Source organism: Arvicola amphibius, chromosome 12, assembly GCF_903992535.2.
Source record: "Arvicola amphibius chromosome 12, mArvAmp1.2, whole genome shotgun sequence".
Taxonomy (NCBI): Eukaryota; Metazoa; Chordata; class Mammalia; order Rodentia; family Cricetidae; genus Arvicola; species Arvicola amphibius.
In genome coordinates this window covers 10,342,882-10,349,030 of record NC_052058.2, presented here as the reverse complement: position 1 = coordinate 10,349,030, position 6,149 = coordinate 10,342,882, and the positions used below count along the sequence as shown (strand labels likewise).

The 6,149-nt window shown below is 45.5% G+C and overlaps 1 protein-coding gene across 4 annotated transcripts in view; it reads right to left on the bottom strand.

The window, feature by feature from the left end:
* Window positions 1-2,417: 2,417 nt before the first annotated feature.
* Window positions 2,418-6,149, bottom strand: part of LOC119827270 (mitochondrial amidoxime reducing component 2) — a 35,781-nt gene continuing 32,049 nt past the window's right edge. For 3 of the 4 annotated variants that reach the window (XM_038348754.2, XM_038348752.2, XM_038348755.2), the window contains exon 8: window positions 2,418-2,667. The gene's annotated coding sequence lies outside the window, so the exon portion shown is untranslated. Of the gene's footprint in view, window positions 2,668-5,501; window positions 5,822-6,149 lie in introns of those variants that run through there. The other variant, XM_038348753.1, reaches the window with a different exon arrangement.

Genomic DNA, 6,149 nt, shown 5'->3' with positions numbered 1-6,149 from the left:
CTAATGGGACAGTCCCCAGAACTCATGTTCATGAAATATACAAGATTGAGGATCTTGTGGAGGGCAACTGAGGCCAGGCAACGTATGGCAGAGTTGGAGGCCCTGTAAAGATGCCCTGAGAGGCTGTTCTGTGAAGCGTGGAGAAAGCAGAACGCCTGCATGCATGCATTGGCGTTTTCTTCCGACTTGGAGTACTCGGGATCTTCTGACAATGATGGACACTTCTTCCTCCGCCACCAGCTCACTTTGGAGTCCTCTGGTACTCAGTGTCTGTCCTGCAATATTTTCTTGTCATGCACCCAATACCTTCTCTTGCCCAATGCCCAGTCACCTTCTGCCTCTCCTCACTCCCACAAGACCCAGAGGTGATCAGAGTTCCAAGGACACAGCGTGCAAATAGCTAGTCATCTTGCTTTCCTGGGTTTGGGCTGTTTATTGTTGTTGGCATGAAAGTCAGCCTCTTGCTCTCATGTCCCCAGGTGGTGACGCTATTTGGGGAGGCCTTAAAGAGATGCAGGTTAGCTGAGAAGGAAGTAAGTCTCCTGGGGAGGAGGGTTGTACCTGGACCCTCCTGTCATCTTCTTCCTATGTTTATCAAGTAAAAATGCCCCCTCTGCCACATGTGCCCACACATGGTACTCTGCCCAAGAGCACAGCAGATGGAACCACTGGATGAATGAATCCCCTTCTTCCACCAAGTTGTTCACCTGGGGATGTTTGTCACAGAGAAGAACTGGTACAGCAACGGTGTGTGCCACTGGGGACCAGGCGAGGCACCAGGAGCTGAGTGTGTGTATCACCCCTCCTATTTCTCTTTGGAAATGTGTAGGGAAAAATGGCTTAAGAATTAATGGCTGACTTAAAACAATTTATCATTTCCAGGCTGGGCGGTGGTGGTGCATGCCTTTAGTCCCAGCACTTGGGAGGCTGGTGGATCTCTGTGAGTTCTAGGCCACCCTGATCTACAGTGCAAGTTCCAAGACAAGCTCCAAAGCTACAGAAAGAAAAAGCCTGTCTCGGGTGTGGGGCAGGGGGATCATTTCCAAAATTTTCCCAAGATAGGGCTTGCCTATCACAGCCAAAGGTGAGGGGCTAAACTGAGGCCCAGAACCCAGCAGAGGAAAAGGCAGAAGGAAGTACAACTGTCTCCTGTCAACTATTAGATGTCTTTTGGATGTCTATAACCTTTCTAATGCTGTGACCCTTTAATACAGTTCCTCATGTTGTGGTGACTCCCAACTATAAAATTACTTTGTTGCTACTTCATATAACCATAATTTATAATGTAAATAAATATCTGCTATTCAGGATATCTGATGTGACCCCTGTGAAAGGGTCGTTTGACCCCTTAAAGGGTTGCAACCCACTGGCTTAGACAGTCATGTTCATGCAGTACACACCAGCGGCAAGAGGTCGTGTTTGGAACCCAGGGAAGATGCGTGACAATGACTCTGTAAAATGAGGAGTAAATGTCACAGATGAAGCAGGCAGAAGCTCACACGTCTCAGAGACAGAGAAACCACACGGTTTTACGTGGGTGAACTCACATGTTACTTTACTTGTTTCAGCAAGCTAGTTCTTTTTTTATTATGAAAAATAGATATGAACATTGAAAAAATGTGTTCATGATTTCTCCTGCTCATTCCTACTTCTGAAGAATCTATTCTTTTAAATTCTATTTTCTTGTGGAATTAAGAGGAATTGACAATTAGAGATAAATTTTATGTCTTAATAAAATCAGAATGAAATATAAAGGCACAATCTATGAAGAAAATAATCCCAGGATCTATGAGATAATTTCTATATTTAAGCACAACCCCGGCTCTATAACAGTAAGGCAAAGACAGTCACAAATCAAAACTCAGCAGGGCTCAACAGCCAGGTCACGAACAGATGTCTGTGAGCATGTTAGCACACAGACATTCAGGACATGAGGGCTCATTGTCCCACTGCTCTCGGACAATATATCTGCAGAAAGTATAAACCTTTAAGAGACTGTGGCAGCTTTTAAGCTGACTCTAAACTTCCTTTACTCAGCAATGTTAGAGGCAGTCATTAGAAAAAGGTAAGAGTGGGAACAACATTCAGAATAATTGTACACACAATTTTATCTTTTCAAAAAACATCATTTGATGGAGGAGGGTTATCTGTTTATGTGTTACTTTCACTGGTTAATAAAGAAACTGCCTTGGCCCCTTTGATAGGACAGAAAATTAGGTCGGCGGAGTAGACAGAACAGAATGCTGGGAAGAAGGAAAGTGAATGAGTCGCCATGCCTCTCCTCTCTGAGTCAGATGCAGGTTAAGATCTCTCCTGATAAGCTACCCCTCATGGTGCTACACAGATTACTAAATATGGGTTAAAGCAAGATGTGAGAATTAGCCAATAAGAGGCTGAAACTAATGGGCCAGGCAGTGTTTAAATGAATACAGTTTCCATGTAATTATTTTGGGTAAAGCAAGCCGGGTGGCGGGATGCAGCCCCACCGTTCCATCTACAATCATTATCTAAAATTTATACACCCTCACATTCCCAAAGGGCCTCTGGTACTTTCTTGAATTAACTCAGGTTGTACGAAGCTCTGGAGGAAAAAGGGAGGTTCATTTCCAGGAAGACAGTCGTGGCTGGCAATAAGGACTCGCAGAAGTATCTCCTAGGACCTGGAAACTGAATAAATGATAAGATCTCTATTATTTTGTTACTCAGACTGTTGGTCATCCATAACGCAAACTTGGACAAAACAGTTGCTTACTGAGGTTAAAGTACAGGGAATTTAAGTGATAACCTGCAAAAACTACCATCAGAGAAAACAGCCAGAGAATAGATTCCCGTCAGAATCCTAAGAAAAGTTCTTTCTTACCTGATGCTGTTGACTGTGGCCAGACTGTGCCCTACAAAGGCTCACGTGACTCCTAAAAGGTGGGACCTCGTGAGGGTTCATTAGGTCACCTAGGCTGTGCCTCAGAGAAGGATTAAGACAGATCTTGTGGAGCCCAGTGTGCTGGCTAGTTTGTGCTGATTTGACACAGGCTAGAGTCATCTGGGAGGAGGAAACCTCAGCTGAGAAGCTGCTGCCAATAGACAGGCCTATGGGCAAGTCTGGTGCCTTGTCAATCTCCTTCAGTGATGGACTGTTTGTTACTTCTAAGTGCAAGCAAAACAAATCCTTTCCTCCCTAATTTGTTTTTGATCAGGGTGTTTATCACAGCAATAGAGACTCAACTAAGATACTCAGTATGGTGATCTGAGTAACTGGCCCCAGAGGCTCACATGCTTGAGCGCTTAGTCAGCAGGCAGGATCAGCTAAGTTAAAAGGTGTGGCCTTGTTGGAGGAAGGATCAGTGGGGTGGCCTTGGGGTCTCAAAAGTCCACACCAGGTCCTTCCTCTGCTGTAGACCAGGATGTGGCTCTCAGCTGCTTTCCTAGCACCGCATCTGCCGCCACCGTGCTCACTGCCATGATGATAATGAACCAAGCCTCCGAATCTCTAAGCAAGCCCCAAACTAAAAGCTTTCTTTATAAGAGTTGCCTTGGTCATGGTGTCTCTTCACAGCAATAGAGCAGTGACCATGACACCCTGTTAGTTCCCTTAAGAGATATTTGTTTTGCCAGGCAGTGGTGGTGCACACCTTTAATCCCAGCACTTGGGAGGCAGAGGGAGGCGGATCTCTGTGAGTTCGAGGCCATCCTGGTCTACAGAGCTAGTTCTAGGACAGACAGACAGACAGACAGACAGACAGACACAAAGAAAAAGAGATATTTGTTTTAAAAGAGCAAGTTTGGCCCTCTCCACTCTGTCTTCCGGTCTTACCACAAGAGCTCTCTGTACCATGATACCGTCAACCACACTGTGAAACACCCAAGGGAGCCTTACCAGAGACCAAACTGAAGGGTCCATCTAATCTTGGACTGCAAGCTTTGGGAACCAGTGAGCTAACCAAACCTCTCCTTATGTATTTTGTTGGAGCACCAAGAAATGGAATGTAAAGCACAAAAGAAAAACAACTCCTACACAAACAACTGTCAAGATGCCAATTCTTTTATAAACCTACGTTACTGAAAATCTTCTAGTTTTGAAATGCTCTGGCCTACAGAGAGATTCACTGTGTTGCTGTTTATAACATAGTTGGGTATAGTCCGAGCAGCAAATACTGTTAAAAACGTTTAAGGAGTATCATTCATTTCAACAGAATATTATTAAGTCATCAACAGTAAATTTGCATACAGTGGTGGGCTATAAAATACATGTGTCACAGCTACAGAAACAAACAAAACTTCTATCTGCAACAAATGTAGAAGCAGGTGATTTCCATCTTTCGAATTCTCTGGTCTTTCCTGAACTTACCACGGTGAACATGTATTGCCACTAGAATGGAACACAAACTTGTATGTTTAAATTTTAAGTAAAGCCACACACAGTAGCACATTCCAGTCACTCCAGCATTCAGGAGGCTGAGGCAGGGGTGGGCCAGCCTGGGCTACACAAAAAAACCTGTGCACAGCCCCCCCCCTCAATTTTTAAGTAAATAAATAACGGAACTAGCTTTGGTGCCTGTCCCTCCAAAGTGGGTCTTCCAGCTTCCATCCCGCGGGTCCCTGGACCATGCCCTGATCCTTCTGGCCTTCCTCAGCAAGGTCAGGCTGCATTCTGCTCTCAGACTTTGTTACATCATCCCACTGAAAAAGCTGTTCTTTCCCTGAGCCCCTGAACACAATCTGGTGCCTGGGCACTGAGTTACTTCTTCACACGTAAAATACAACAGGACCCTGGGTGAGGAGCAGGCTTGACAGCTTATCTATTGTCTACTGTCATTTCCTCACGGGCCCTAGCAGGGAGGTGAGAGGCTCTTAGGGCCTTTAAAACTCAAGCCCTCGGGGGCTGGAAAGATGGCTCAGAGGTTAAGAGCACTGACTGCCCTTTGAGAGGTCCTGAGTTCAATTCCCAACAACCACATGGTGACTCAAAACCATCTGTAATGAGATCTGATGCCCTCTTCTGACCTGCAGGGATACAATGCAGGCAGAACACCATATACATATTTAAAAAAAAAGAAATTAAATAAAAAAATCTCAAGGCCTCCTGGAAAGCTCAGCGAATGGGAAGTTGCCCAAGTGAACTACAGAAGGATGTCATGGTTATCCACTGCATCTGAGTGGGTAGGAGGACTTCTAACTGTAAACATCACTTGGATGTCATTGGGCTCAGTCACCCAGAGCTGGAACAGCAGGACAAGGTCTAGTCAGATCTGCCATTTCCTCTCTAGTATCTTCTATATTTCACCAACTCCAAGGCAGAGCAATTATAAGATACATCAATTTTGAATCACAAGGATTTTAACTTTTTCTTTCCTCTTTATTTGAAACAGGGCCTCCCTTACTGTGTAGTACTGGCTGTACTAGAACTCACTATATAGACCCCACACTAGCCTCAAACTCACGGAGACCCACCTGTCTCTGCCTTCCAAGTGCTATGATTAAAGGCGTAAGCGATCACATCTGGCTATTTTTAAATGTTTTACATTGCATTTATTGATGGGGGTGTGGCATACATGTGGAGGTCAGAGGGCAGCTTGGAAGACGCAGCTCTACCCCTCCACCATGGGGATCTAGGGAGCTGAACTAAGGGACAGCAGACTTGACGGCAGGCGCGGTTTCTCACTGGGCCACCTCTCAAGCTCTCCTGTGGACTTTTACAAAATGCACAGGGTCAGACATAGCGGCCTTCAGTCCCAGCACTCAGGAGGCAGAGGATGATCTCTGAGGTTGAGGCCAGCCTGGTCTACAGAGTGAGCTCCAGGACAGCCAGGACTACACGGCGACCCTGTCTCAGAAAACAATAAAGTACGGTTAGAAGTATGGATACACGCAGCATCACAACAACTGGCTGTAACAGGGTAAAGTTTTCTCCACGCTATCTCAACCATCTTTGGTTTCTACCCTCTGCCCTGAAAAGTCCTGCAGAAAAGCACTCTACCTCGTTCTAGAAACCCAGGGAAACAATGACCCAGCTCACTGCATATTCTTGGCTCCTGATAGATTTCTTGCTTGCTTCCCCTGCAACTGCCAACCAGGATGTAGTTTATCTGTGTCTCTTGTCTCTGAAATCTCCTAGAACACGCATTCAGGGCTGCTCTGTGAGAAGTCTTTCT